Source organism: Drosophila virilis, chromosome 2 (assembly GCF_030788295.1).
Source record: "Drosophila virilis strain 15010-1051.87 chromosome 2, Dvir_AGI_RSII-ME, whole genome shotgun sequence".
NCBI lineage: Eukaryota > Metazoa > Arthropoda > Insecta > Diptera > Drosophilidae > Drosophila > Drosophila virilis.
In genome coordinates this window covers 31,807,581-31,823,030 of record NC_091544.1, presented here as the reverse complement: position 1 = coordinate 31,823,030, position 15,450 = coordinate 31,807,581, and the positions used below count along the sequence as shown (strand labels likewise).

At 40.3% G+C, this 15,450-nt stretch overlaps 1 protein-coding gene across 3 annotated transcripts in view; it reads left to right on the top strand.

The window, feature by feature from the left end:
• The window catches only part of nxf4 (nuclear export factor 4), a 114,493-nt gene that overhangs the window by 94,074 nt on the left and 4,969 nt on the right, over window positions 1–15,450 (top strand). For 2 of the 3 annotated variants that reach the window (XR_011416196.1, XR_001449962.3), the window contains one exon: window positions 8,159–8,250. The gene's annotated coding sequence lies outside the window, so the exon portion shown is untranslated. Of the gene's footprint in view, window positions 1–8,158; window positions 8,251–8,325; window positions 8,597–15,450 lie in introns of those variants that run through there. The other variant, XR_004303275.2, reaches the window with a different exon arrangement.

Sequence of the window (15,450 nt, the reverse complement as noted above, 5' to 3'; positions counted from 1 at the left end):
ATTTATTCTTCGGCTTGTACAAAAATAGTGTTGTTTCTCTTTTATCCATTTTCCTTTATTTGTTTATTTTTTTTTTTGCACTTTTTGCGCAATTTTCTGGCAACGCTTTTTTATTTTTCATTCATTGCATTTGGCAAGCAACTGCCAATAAGTTGGCCATAGGCTATTGGCCATAGCTTATAGTCTGGGCATCTTCGCTTCTACATAGCATTTAATTGCACGTTTTGGCCAGCAACAACCGCAGCTACAACAACAACAACAACAACAATGGGCATGCTAAATACAAAGTAACTAACTGAAGGCAAGTTTTTTGCGGCTTTGGCTCCTCGTCGACTTTTGGCCAGCTTTGCCTTCTCTTGAGAGAATGTTTTTATTGTAGAAAACCTGAAGCATGCTTTTGGATCAACTAAGCGAAGCCGACTATAATGAGCTTGTGATATGGTTATGCCAAGCATGAATGCATATATATAGATGTCTATATATATAACTATATTTTCTAACTGACTGATTGATTGATTGACTGACTGATGATGCATTGCATTTTTAGTATATATACTTATTTCATATTGTGAGTAAATTTCACGCGCGATTGTGGAAAATGCGTGGAACACGATGGACTTGTAATTTCGTTGACAATGCTTAACATCCGATAGGCTTTTCTTAGATCTTTTTGAATATTCTAAAGACGTGCCTAACATATTTTGTCAAATCCAACTAACCGCGTGGAAAATGAGTGATATATGACAATTATTTAATTTACTAAAATAATTTGATCTGGTAATACTGCTATACTTTTTACTATGGGCAGAATTTCAAATTTAAAAAAAAATCAAAAATATTTATAATATCACAAATGGAAATAACAATAAATACCAAAAATATATCTAAAGCGCGAACAGTTCGTGAAACAGTTCGTGGATAGGCTCGCTTGTTGTGTTTGATTTTCTCGGGATCTACATCTAGTAAATACTCTTGTATTTGAGCTCTACCTTTGTTTACTTGATTGTTTCTCTGTTTTGGCAATTTCTCGCTCATTTCGCGTTTGTATTGATGTTGTTTTTTGTTGGCATACTTGTAGACACTATTTACTTGGCTGACCTTTAGTCTTAATTTGGTTTGCCCTTTTGGGGCGACCTGTGTTGCCCGTTGCATTTGTTGTTGTTGTTGGTGTTGTCGGGCTGCTTATTTGCGGCATTTTCTCGGTTTCTCTTAGCGCTCACGCTCAAATTGGCCAAAATGTGGCGCTCCTCCCCCCCCCCCGACAACAACTAGCAACCAATTCCGAGCATGCTAATTAGCTGGTTCGCAAAGCTTTTGCCTTTATTTCCCATGCGTCCATTATAATAATATTTCGCTGTATGTTTTCGCCAGGTTTAATTAATGATTTGCTAAGCTGCCGACTGGCTCGCTTGTCTCACACACAGCCGGCTGGCAACGGGGGTTAATTGTGTGTCAGGGGCATTAGGAATTTCTAGTGAGCATTCGCACCACACCGCCCCGCCCCGCCCAGACCAGACCAGAGCAGTGTCCCCTTGCCGACCAGCCAATGGCCATGTCCAATTGTGGTCATGCTGCTGCTGCTGCTGCTGCTGCTTCGTCTGCCTGCTGTTGATGTGGCCCGCATATGTTGCCAACACGTGGCGGGAGCAACAACAGCAACAACAACAATGCGGCGCTTTGTTGGCTGCCCATTGCGCGTCCGTTGCGAAGCGGATTTGCTGGTGCCAGGGGGTAGGAGGTAGGGGAGATAGCCCCCAATGAGCTCCCATGTTGCACATTGGACGCTTGTTTCTTGCTGTTTTTGCTTTCAGTTCCGCTGCATCGAGTCGTTGCACACACAAACATACAATCGCGAAACTTGTGCACGCATTTGCAATATTTATTACCTCCACCCAGTATTTGATATAATTTACATACCCTAACATTTAGTACATATTGCTTCTGCAAATCAGCTTGTATATATTATATATACACTCAGAGAAATACGCAATTAAGAATTATCATTCAAGACGTTTCTTTCTTAATCGATTTCGATTAACGATAGCTTTCCTCCTTTGCATGAAATCGACAGGAATCGATATCAGAATTTTGATACTGGGCGCAGTTTTTCATCGTATTTATTTCTTTTAGCAAGCGTATTTGCGCTTCGTTCAATCGAATTTGAAATTAGTTTTTATTTTTTTTCTCTATGCAATGTTCCCAACTTCCATGTACATTTGCATGTGACCGATTGAGGTTTATGAATATAAATTGTTTGTTAATTAAATGCAACATTAGCAACATGAGCAGCAGCAACAACAACAACAACAACAACAATAATAATATTGTTGAATGATTGTCTGCGCTTTAATACCGGAAATTGATTAAAAGCTCATTTCATTTGCTGGCCATTCGTTTATGTTGTTGTTGTTGTTGTTGTTGCTGCTTTGGCCCCTACTCGCTGTCATAATTTGCCATTTGAAATGATTATGGGCCTAATACAACCACACACACACACACACACACATGCACATGTATAATTGGAATTTCAGTTGCATTCGTTGCTTGTTGTAAAGGAAATGTCTCTAACATGGATATGCATTGTTATTGCTATTTACTATTCTCAGCATTGTTGCTGCTGTTGTTGTAATTGACTCGGGTGTTAGTTTGGCTTGTTAATAGCAAATCCAGGCAAAGCATAACAACTAACTAATGCACAATTGCCTTTCATCCAATTATTTGGGCTTAAGCATGCGAATGTCTCGGCTAATCGCAAAGAGCTCTAAATCTGGGCTATTGTGTTGTTGGCTTTGTTATTAAATTGAGAGATACACGAGAGCTATTTATGGCAGCTTGAACGTATGTGACTCGTTGCTTGTTTGTCCCCAAAAACCTAGGCCAACTCATAACTAACATGAACTTCAAACTGGCTGTCAAGCTGGTCAACATGCCGTTGCCTCACCCAGCCTAACGTCTGCCCACAATTTGCGTCTGTTACAATTTTCCTCATCTTTCTCGTTGCTGTTTGCCATAATTTTATTGGCAATTTCAGACGTCGAGAAAGTTGGCCAACTCTGGCGCCGGCTCTGGGCTCTGGCTCTGGCTACGACTCCGGCTCCGGCTTCAAGTCCAACTTGTACCCGTGTCTGGCCGTTTGGCTCTCCTGCACTTGCACGTATTTACGTTGCGATTTTTATTTCCTGTAATTTTTACGATATTACTTATTTTTATGCACCGCACGACGCACGACGCACCACCGCAGTGGGGTTTGGGTGGCGCGTGGGTCAACGGGGGCTGCGTTTAGCTTTCGTTTTGCATTTTTATGGCCCGTTGTTGAAGTACCACATTATTGGTTTTTCAAAAAATGTGAGCTGCCTCGTAAAAGAAATTAAAATAAAAGCTGAATAACCGGGGGGCTGCCCCAGAACGCGGCATGTTGACAGCACAGCGCCCGACTTTAAAGTTGCCCCACAGAGTCAGCTTAAGCCAAAGCAATAAAAAAATAAATAAAAAAATAAAACAAAATTAGAAAATAGAAGCAAACATCAAATGTACATTCAGTTGGAATTGAAGCGCATGTGTGGCTTATTTTCATTGTTGTTATTACGTATTGTTTTTACAGTTGGTTGGCTTATTTATTCGGTGGCATTTGTTATTATTTAATTTCAATATTTATGCAGCTTGTCTGGCGTGACTACGCCGCATTATAATTACCCGCACACACTAGCCCAGACCCGCACACCACAACCGAGCCCAATCCAAAGACCTAAACATCTCCAATACATTTTTCCATTTAATAGCTGCGAATCGACTCAATATTTTGTTATGCCCAAGGCGCTTGCTGTAATGTCTATGCCAGTTACTATCTGGTAAATAATATATGCTAAATGGTAAATGGTAAATTGTGTATGGTTTATGGGGGCATGCAACGAGCCGTACGTGCGACCTCGTTATGGAGCTTGTGTTTGCTTTTCTTACTGAAAGACCAAACATAATCGAAATCTATTGTGCTTGAACAGAATTTTGTTAGCAAATAAACTAAAAATGTTGTGCAAGTTTAACCAAGCTCGCACATATCGAAACTTAGCTCAAAATTCTTCATTCAAGAAGGAAGTTTCTAAATACAAGTCAAACAAAAGAACGACTCACGGCTGTTCATCAACGAAGTCGGTTTTTAAGTTGTCTTTCTACGTTGTACGGTTATTTTAAGAAAATAAGTACTTTGTATTAAACCTAAGCCCTTTTTTATACTTATAGCCTTATTTCCCTTTCCACATTTCGTACAATATTTTCGCGAACATCGCATGTTTTCTAATGTGAAATAGTACGTTTTTCCATAAGAAAACACATTATCACATTTGCCAAAAATGTCATTTTTAAAAAAATTGCTATGATTTGTCGAATTTCATGTCGATATTACGAAAAATAAATAGATGTAGCAAGCGGAAAATATAATTTATAATTTTAAATTTAAATAATCCCGCAGTTTTTATAATTTAAGGATGGCCAAATACCGCAAAAAGTCCATTGTATGGAACCTCTATTTCGAGGTCTTTTTATTTGACATTTAGAAGAAAAATCAAACCGATCAGTTGTTTATTTAAAGAAGCGGTACTTTGAATGGTGAAAATGCAACATTTTTTGAGCATAGTGGAATTGGGCTACTTACATAAACATGCAAATAAAAAGGTATTGAAGGGGGGCAGCCGACACACCATCACCAACAACATTCAATATCTAAAGTGAATGTTATCAATCTGTAAAGGGTATCAGCATTTTGTTAGCGCCATCTCAAAAAGAGCTGCTCGTATTACATCTTTGTAATATGACTGTACTTGGCCGGTTTTGTCATTAGCATTTATATAAAGCTGACTCAAGTTGGTTTTATTACTCGATATTTTATCATATCATGTTTATACGGCCAAGAAGTCAGTCAGATTATCAAAATATTTACATACTCGTATATTAGCTACAATATTTAGCATATTGCCTAACGAATGAGTATTTTTATTTGTATAATCTGAATATTCCAATTATCATGCGGCCTTTAAACGACTTATTGTAGGGCAAAGCCAAGTTTTCGATTATCTACAAATTTGTAGAGCCGCCTTTATGGGCCATTATTTTGCTTAACTGCAATTTACGTAATTATTAGATTGTGGATCCAATGGAAATGGGTAAAACAGGTATAAGACTCTATCGGAAGCTTATGTATATGTAACAGGCAGAAGGAAATAGAAATTTGAATCTAAGTTTCTTAACCATAATTTGAATATTTTAGAAGCTAGTTAGACCTAACTTGGTATGTACAGTGTTTACTTTAAACATACACTCTCGTGGCTCGATTCAGGGTATTTTCTAGTCGAGCACTCCCGATTGGAGCACTCTTACTGGTTTTCATATAATTGCGATAGCCCTGCCCCGGTAATTCAGTAATTTGCATAGTTGTCTAGGATCAAACAGTTGCCCTTTTATATCTTTCTGTTTCTTTGCAATATTCCCTAGTTGTTTGCCCTTGTCTGGGCCGTTATTTGATTTATTTTTATTTTGTTTCATATAAACACTTAACTATCCCTAAGCTGAAACCAGTTGGTGAACAGCGACCAACTGCTGGGTCGGCGTCGGTTTCTCTGTGAGGGGGGAGAGCAAAAACAACTTTTAATGCTTTTCCAATTTATTTTTGTGCACAACTTGAACGACAGCAGGTTCAATTTTCCGTTTTAGTTTTAGTTTTAATTCAAGTTTTAGTTTCGATTTCGTGCAATTTCAATTGAGTTATTTGCGTTTGTCCATTCCAAGTTCTTGCTGTCTGCCAGTCCGTCTGTCTGTCATTCCGTCTGTCAGTCAGCTTTGTTGTGCTTCAAATTAAATTGGCCTTTGTGTGGCGTCGGGCTATTGGCAGACTAATGTATGGCAGACATGTGCGTACCATCGGGCAGGGGGGTAGCCATTGGTGCCCCATTGGATCCCATTGCTTCCATTTGGCTCACTTGTCCGCTGGACATGCACACAATAATGCCAAATACAACACCGAACGCTCATTGAATAAATAATCAAAATCAAATACATACTCGCATGTTGCTGCTGCTTTGTGACTTCGTTTATTCGCTTCTTTTTTTGCGGTCTTTTCACTGCAAAAATATCCAATTTCCAATTTCAAATTCCAATTATATTGCTCTACGCTCTTTTTATTATTATTATTATTATTATTGGTGCTCCTGGTGCTGCTTCTGTTGTTGGCAATGAAAAATCAATATTGACAGGAAAATGTTGCAAGCCCTGAAAAGTTGTCAATAAGGACGCAAACGTCGTCACAAATGAAATCATACGAAATGTGCATAAATGGCTTCCCTATATGTACATACACTCAGAAAAAAATTACAAGCTTAACTCAATTCTGTGTCTAAGTGGGAATTCAGGATGCTCGTACAAAGAAATAAATGTCTAGAAATAGGTATTTGTTTATTTGAAATACAAATTCTTTACTATACAAATTTCTTGACTATTTCTCTGAGTGTAGTCATGATATATGTATCTAGGCAGTTGAGTGACTTTAAGTTTTTCGCCCTGCGAGAACTTTGTCGCGAACTTTGTTCAAGAACCGCCACTTGTCACTAATTGCTGCTGCTGCTTCTACTGCTGCTGCGTGTGGCATGTGGCATGTGGCAAGACCAAAACGGACACATCCGTTACAAGAACAGAACGCTGGCTGCTGAATCAATTGGCCAGCGGAAATGTTGCGACGCCCTCGAAACAAATTGCTTAATTACAAATAATGTAAAGGCAGCCGCCACGTTGACAGAGTATCAGGAAGTTCTAGGAAATGTGAATGCGAAAACGAATGCAAATGCAAATGCGAATGCGAATGCGAATGCGAGTCACTCATTCAAATAAGCAAGAAAAATTGCATGCCAAATGCTGTTGCACGCGGCCAGTCAAATGTCTATAATTTAAGCAAAAACAAGCGACAGATACAAACAGCAGCAACAACTAAAACAACAACAGCAGCAACATCGACAGCAGCAACAGCAGCAGGCAAATCATTTGAAGTTGCAGTTGCCATTTCTTGTTGTTGTTCTTTTTGTGGCTGTTGCAAAATTTATGCACGCGGCTGCTGCAAAAAATGTTGCTGCAGTTGCTGTAGCTGTTGCTGTTGCTGTTGCTGTTGATGTTGCAGTTGTGTTGCCTGGCTAATTTGCAGCAGCAACCAGTGGAAATTGTTGATGTGCAAAAATGTTGTTGTTGTCGTCTTGTAAATGCCATAAATTAGTTGCCTGCCAGCAGACGAAAAGCGCAATTTACAAATCATTTTATTTTGTTTTGTTTTTCTTCTTTTTTTTTTTTTAATTTCAATTTTTTCTTTATACAATTTCGTACATTTTCATTCATTCAATTTTTTTAAATTATTTTTTATTGCTTCTTTTAAGTCGATTTATTATGTTAGCTTCAGTCGTTCGATATGCCGTTTGTTGTTGTTGCTCTCTGCATATTTTGGCAGTGCCATGCACATTAAATTATTGGACAGACACACAAGCACACAATTGCAGATATATTTTATCTTTTTTCCGGCTTGCCGAAGGTCGTGTGGGTGCCTCTGTGGGCGGGGGCTGGCATTTGCCAGCGGCATAAAATATGCATAAAGCCAAAATCAATGCTGTGTGTGCGCGTGTGCGCGTGTGTGAGTGCGCGTGTGTGTATGCCGGTAAGAGATTGGAAAATTTGATATATGCCATTTGGTAAATGTTTTGTAATGTGCAATGCACAATGAAAGCAAATTAAATTATTCAATTCGCTCACACACACGCATACACATTCAATTAAATTGTTGTGTTGGCAGCAACTTGCACAGATTGGGTATTTACTAGCTGAAATTGCAGTTAGTTAGCATATTCAGAAATAAGAACAAATACATTACGCTATTAGCTTTTGTATACTAATTAGGCTTTTAGCTTAAGTTTAATAATTTCATTTATTAAATAATTGCGAAGACACTCGTTTTCGTTGACCATTTTATAAATGAATAAATAATATAAATAAATTGCCAGGCAGGCAAATGCCCAAAGAAACAGGCATAATCCAAACACTAAAAGCCTTATATAAATCATAATATATTATCATAAGACAACCGCATAACTAGCAAACTCTAGATGGCGCTAATTTATCAACATTTCCGTTACAGTTCGTCGTTTCCATTTCCGTTTCCGTTCAGTCGCAGTGTCAAGCAGGCAGGGAGGGCACATGCCACAGAAATTGCAGCTCGTAAATAAAAAGGTAAATTCTTAATTGTAAAAGTTTTCATTTTTATGACAAAATTGTAGCAATTTATTATAACCAAAACGCAAAAAGGCCAAACAAAATAAGAAGAAGAAAACGAATAACAGAACCAAACTTTGAAAATTCCCATAACGCTCATGGTTACAGCTCGTTACAACAATAACAACAACAAGAACAAAAACAAAACTGAAGTCTAACTAGAATCAATGGCAGGGCAATTGTCAAAATGAGAGCAGCAACAAAATGCTGTACAGAATTTTCCAAGCAACAATGAAAACCTAGAAAAGCAGCTGCCAGATGAAATCCTACAATTCCCAAAACAACAATGGCAAATAAATTAAATTAGTCACAAGCATATTTCAAAAATATGTATGTGTATATAAATGTATCTATATCTTTTTGATATGTATATAAAAAACCGTCTGCATGTTGTGTGTGTGTGCGTGTGTTAGTGTGTGTGTAAGTGTGTGCGAGAGTGGGATGGCCATACACAGTTGGGCCAAGGATAAAAGCCAACAATAAAACACACAGACGAGCATTTTATATAGATATACAAATATATATATTTTATTTTATGAGCAAAGGACTGTTACATAAAACTCGCTTCAGGCAAGGGTTGGATCTGACTGTGTTGCGGCGGGGCGGGGCGGGGCGGGGCAGGACGACGGCCCAGTTTACGACATAGTCTCTGGCTCTGCATTTGCCGTGTGGGCGGCGGCCTAACTGCAGCTACACAAGCTGCCAAATTGCCTCAGTTTTCTACACCAAAGAGTAAAAAAAAAAATAGATAAAAAAGTTTTGGGCAGCGCACACAGGGCGGAGGCGGACGGGGCGGCTTTAAAAACGTCTCCGACTTCGTCTGCGAAACGAATGCAGAGTCCCAGACGGGGCCAGACGGTCGAAGGACACGCAGAGGCGACACACCCACAACACACACACACACACACACACATATACACAGATACACAGATACACACACAATCCGAACGACATAATAAAACCGGCATTTTTATGCATGTCTGAGTAACTTCATGAGCCGAACCAGACCGGGGGACAGCTGGGCGAGGGTTGGTGGGGAGGCAGCGAGGGGTTAGATGGGGAGTTTTTTGCTGCTGCTTCTGGCACTTCCAGTGTGCAGCTTGTTTGGAGTCTGTTTCAGGTTCATTGGAAGGCCGCCAAATAGAGCTCCCGTGGGTTCAATTTGGGAGCGGGAGCGGGAGCCTGCGCAGTTCGGATCTCGCTCTTTATTCAGCCGCCTGGGAAACCATCGGCGAGTCGAACCTGCGCACTGGACGGGCGTGTCACAGTAGCCAGAGAACAGTAAAAGCAACAAAAGCAACAACAACAAACAGCATTTTGGGAAGGTCGTTGCGAACAGTTGTGGCACAGCGCACAGCTGGACCACAACAGACACACACAGATACACGCACATACACGCACACAGGGTCACATTTATACAACGAGGCGTCGACCGGCATGTAATTAACTTAAGCCCGAACGAATGTCGATATTGATGCCATTTCGGCTGACGAAGTCCGGGTCTAAGGCCGGGGTCCATGGAATCGGCTCTGCACGCGGACCAGGCCACATTTATGCTGCAGTCTTTTCAAAACTGTGTGTGTGTGTGTGTATATGTGTGTGTGTGTGTGTGTGTGTGTGTGTGTGTGTGTGTGTGTGTATATGTGTGTGTGTGTAGTAGTCGTAGTAGTCAAGCCGAGGTCGTTTGCCGGCACTTGCTGGGACATACATACTTATGAAGCTATGTGGGAATATATACCAGAGAGTGCGACATGGACAGCATGTGTGAGTCGGAGCTAACTGAAGATCCAGCACAATTGCTTATTGCTTTTGTTATTGTTGTTGTTGTTGTTGTTGTTGTTGTAGGTGCACCATATGCTGCATATGGCATAAATGGATTACGCAATTGAGTCCAGAATAATAAAAATAACAAGCACAGGAAAGAAATGTTATCTTAGGGCTGCCACAGATCAAATACCCTGCCAATATACAATATATATATATATTTATTTTTTTTACATACAAAAGCTCCGATTCTTATATGCTATATGCGATATCTTGAAAAAAACCAAAAAGAACTGCATACGAAAAATCTGTTCTCCAACGAAATCTCCGATTACACATGTATGTATTTGATAACACTTATTGAGAATCTCTACTCCTTCCATGCTTTGTGAATTAAGTGTAATGTAAGTGTATATGTATAATAGCATCAAATAAATTGGGCATGAAGCAAAGGGATCTAAATTGGAAAGTGTCTAGAAAGAAATTTTAATTGATTTGGCAACTGTTCAGAGACAAAAAAAAAATAGCTTGATAATGTGTACAATATCAAAAGAGTTCACCCAAGCACATTGAAATAATTCTCACATATTTTCGTAATGGCAATTTGGGATCAATCAACCAATCAACCAAGTTGGGCGGCGGAGCCACACCTCTTGAGGTGCCGCGATGCGATGCGAGTCGTGGCGCGATTTTAATTGAAAATTGCTGTCATGAAGAAAACGCATAAACAACAATTCTAAGAAATAGCTCAGACAATCAAATGTCTACTGTATGTAGAAATTCACATAACAATCGTACAATATGCATGACAATAAGCAGCTCGTTCCTCGTTCCCGGCTCACATCCCTTCTCCTCCCCTGGGCTCAGGCAGGCCCAAAGATGTCTTAGGAGAATGGAAAAACTATTGTCTGAGCCACTTTTTGGAGAGTCGTGCACAAAAACTTATGTATAAATCAAAATTTATGAATTTCGTGTATTCGAGTGGCTCACCGAAGTAGAGGAAGATGAAGAAAACGAAGAGTTTCGAGTGCCGGCTGGCACTTGAGGACGCTCTGGCCTCGAGACCTCGTCGTATTCAAGTAAAACAAACAATATAAACTTGAAAAAAACGCTTCGTTGCATATCAAATTAATTACACACAGGCCCCAAAAGCAGCCAGAAAACTTGCAAGAGGCAGGACGGGCAGGAGGCAGTTGCACAGTCAGTCAGTCAGTCAGTCTCTCAGTCAGTCCCTCAGTCAGTCAGTTGGTAGGGCAGGCTTTGCTGTCAGACAACCCTTGAAGATTGTTTTCTTATGCCGAGGGGCTGCAGCGAGGCTCCAAACTTTGTGCACAGAGCAGGCGAGCTAAGCTGCTAAAAAAGAAGGGGATAGGAGAAGATGGCAGGGCGACAAGCTGACAGGCAACAGCCAACAACAATTCATTCGAACTGAAAAACTGAAGGCATAATTTATGCCTTCAAAGTGAATTGTTCAAAAGAAAACTTTGAACATTTTTCCCCTTAACAACAACAGCAGCGGCAGCAGCAGCACGTCCTGTTCCTGTTGTTCTCTACGCTCCATGTCAACACAGCCCGCACCGGGAGGAGGACAATAAAACATCAGCAGCAAGATAAATGGCTCGATGGGACTAGCCGAACGCCGCATGCCCTTTAGTCGAAGTCCAGGCACAAAGACAATAAATGCATCAAACTGGAACGTTGCGGTTCGCTGAAAGGAAATGTGATACTGGCGAGGACTGCACAAGGTCTGCGGTTCGAGGCAATGTCTCGCGCTTGGTTTATGTATGAAGGCAAAGACTTTTACTTAATACATATTACACTTTTCTTCAAGTTTCAGAATTGGTTTCACTTTGAGCTCGAATATATTTTGAATTTTTGCTAAGTCGTTTGATTGGAATTGAGATTATTTTATTTGTGAGCAGCTGATTCGCCGGTTCGCTTGGAAAATAAGTTTGCATTACAAGGGGCTAATCCAAGTACAATTTTGAGTTTATTTGAGACAATTAGACGGAAACATAAGCTTCGAAAAGTAGTGAAAATGGAAAATTGGACCTGGGCTTAAAATATAAAAGACAAATCCAGTTATGAACTTTTCATATGCAAAAAAAGTTAAGCTCAAACAAGTTCTGGAATACCAGACCATAAAAGTCACAATCGCTTCTCTAAAACATTCAATCATTTAAAATTCAGTTTGCTTTATTTTGTTGGATGTGCAGTCAGCGGAGCACAAAAATGTAAAAAGGAAACTGAGTCCCGAACAAAACACAGCCCAATGCTCACATGATGTCCAAGTAAAATGTACAATTTATAAATGGACACGACCCAGAGATTCGCTGGAAATGGTCAAAGGCTGAACACAACTGACAGGGCCCAACATGAATGGCCAAATCTCACGCACACACCCAAGCCCCCTTGCCACAAAAAGGTTTTGGGCAGAGGCAGAGGCGACCCCAAAAATGCTATTTTAACTACATTTGGCGTTTCTTTTTTTGCTGGGTTTTATGCCGAAATATTGTACATTTATTAATACATAATCATCTCTGACAGCAACATGAGAACTGGCCACATGGCTGAGGTCCCAGCGGACAGAGTTACGAGCATTGAAAATAGAGCACTAAAATTGTAATAGATATACGTGTGCGTGTCTGTGAGTGTGTGTGTGTTGGGTATAACGAGGCTGTGGCCAGCTATGTATTGTTGTTTTTGTACGTGTTGTGCGACCCGTTCTTCAGTTAGAGCTTCTGGGAAATCCAAGCTAGCTCCGTGAATAGAAGCAGACTGGCCCGAAAATGTTTGTATTGTGCTTCGTTTAACTTTTATTTTTTTATTTTCCAGTTCGAGCCAGCTTTGTTTTCAGCCGGCTGTTTAGTTGTGCAGAAGGCCAGATAACTCGCAGTTCTTCTTGTTGTTATTGTTAGTTAAGCAGAATAGTTGCTGTTTGTTGTTGCTAGGAACCAGGTTTCTGCGAAAAGTTGAACACTTGATAAATACTTTCATGTGAATGATTACGAAAGAGTTAAGCCAAAAGTTAACAGGCCAGAAATTGATTTTCTCTTTGCCGCACTAATAGAGTATCTAATGTTATTATAGTGTTTAATAGTCAAGCAAAAGATAGCATCCGATGGGCAAGTGAGTCAGTCATTCATTCTGGTAACTGAAAAGGAAAGATTCAGTCAAAGCGCAAAATAGACGGGAGTGCCCGACCAGAATATACGCTGAACCCATCGCTACGATAACATGATAGGCGGGTACGCTTCTTCCCTCTACTCCAGACTATTTGTGGCGAAATCTTACACTCTTACAGACCAAGGGCAGAAGAAATTATCTTTTTCTTGCAAAAACTGAAGTGTGTTCAATCTGAATATCATATAAGAGAATGTTATTAGCAAAGTTTGATGTATATACTTTTTATCATATACATATATACATAAATACAGAAAATGAATATGCACATATGTATGTATGTGGTATGTAGGAAGGCATATACGGACTTTAGTTAACGTTCCCCATGCGATCTTTGTCCAAAATCTATCTGCACTTCCCAATAGGTAAAAGCCTCTTAAATGTTGACGAACTCTTTAAGATGTTGAGGCTCAATCAATGGCAATAAATTGCCATTATGCAGAACGGCAATCAATCCAGTTGAAAAAGCAAGAGACGACAAAGAAAACCCAATGAGAAACGGGAAAATTGTTCCTGTTGGACTCGGCATGTATTAAAACTCACAGAGAGAAGGAAACTACGGAGACTATGCTGCGGAAGTGGACGACGGTAACCAGTAGCCAAAAGGGAGCCAAAGGTAAAAATAGGCAGGTACCTTGCGGCTGTGAAAACGATCCAGGGCAAGTAGGGTAGGTTGAAAGGGGAGTTGCCTTTCGTGTCGTGCCTGAGTTGCCTTTCAAATTGATGAACAATAACAAAGGCCTGGCCCCGTACAAAAGGAAAATGTTGCATAGAAAAAGACATACTTTCAAAGTGTGTGCTGCGTGTATGTGTATGAGTATAAGAAAAGTATTTTTCTTTCTTTTGCGAAATTAATGAACTATTCAAATGTCAAAGGATCCGTGTAGATAAAGCGACGACGACGACGACGACGACGATGACGACAAAACAGTTGGTGACAACAACAAAACAGAACGGGCCAACAATAAAAACGAGTCCAGTAAAGAAATCCATAAAAGATTTTGTAGCTGCAACGCTTCGCTTTATGAGGCTCGTCTCTCTGTCTCTCTCTCTGTGTGTGTGTGTGTGTGTGTGTGTATCTGTGTGCTCGCTTTTACAAAATTCAAAAAGCAATTTACAAAGGCAACGTGAAAGGCGATACGCTTGCACACACACAGAGACACACAGTGGAACTGTGGCATGCCCAAACGGAACCCAGGTCTGGGGCAGGGCACAGTTGCAGCGCTAAGTGCCACTAAAGGACGACGACGCGTCATCCTCGGCGTCGAGGAGAATAAAAACGAAGGCGCTGAAGCGCAGCGAATGCCCTGGCACGGCTTCAGCTACAGATTCACATGACGACGGCGAGGATAAGCAAGAGGATGAGGATAGGAATGAGGATGAGGACCAGTCAGCAGTCCGCTGGGATCGCTTTTCAGACGGCGACTCTCGTGCCCGCCCCTTCATCAAACGTGAATGAGTCGTCGCTGGTTGTCAGTCGGCCTACAAATTCGTTGGCCGACTGATTTTTTATTATCATTGCATTTTATAGACAGTTTTACGAGCTAACGAAAGTGGTTCTGCCGGAGAGCTTGTACAGATAATGCCAATGCCGACACAAGAGTATTTCGGCTTTACGATCTCTCACACCGCGGACCCGTTCTGCCTTAACTGCCCATGTGGATTGAGTAAATTGTAAATCACACTTGCCTCACACTCGACGAAAAAACTCAAGCAGTTTTTGCTTAAATTCAAAATTCAGCAGAAAATGGAATTAACTTTCAGGACTTAATCTAAACAAGTTGAGTATATTGTAAATCACATTTTCACAGCTTTAGACGGAAAATAAGAATTTTGACTCAAACGGTCCAAAAAAATACTTCATTCATTTATACTATCCAGTGCAATATTTATTTTTCTTTCGATCAGTTTTGTTATTTTATATGTTTTTTTTTTTTGGGCTAGAATCGATTAGTACCTTCTGATCTCTACCAAGCGAATGAATGAGGAAATAATATAACTTATATGTGTTCTTATTCAAGTGCGAAATCTACTGAGGTTTTGAATTGCACGCCAGTTAAACTTAAATTTTAGAACTCGGTTTTTTCGCTGAGTGCACCGCGCAACGGAAAGCAGACCGCATTGCCTGCCCCACATTGTGCGCTGAAATGGCCCCCATATAAAAAATATGTGTATGTGGTATACGAGCGCTTCAACCGTAGTACAATGTAC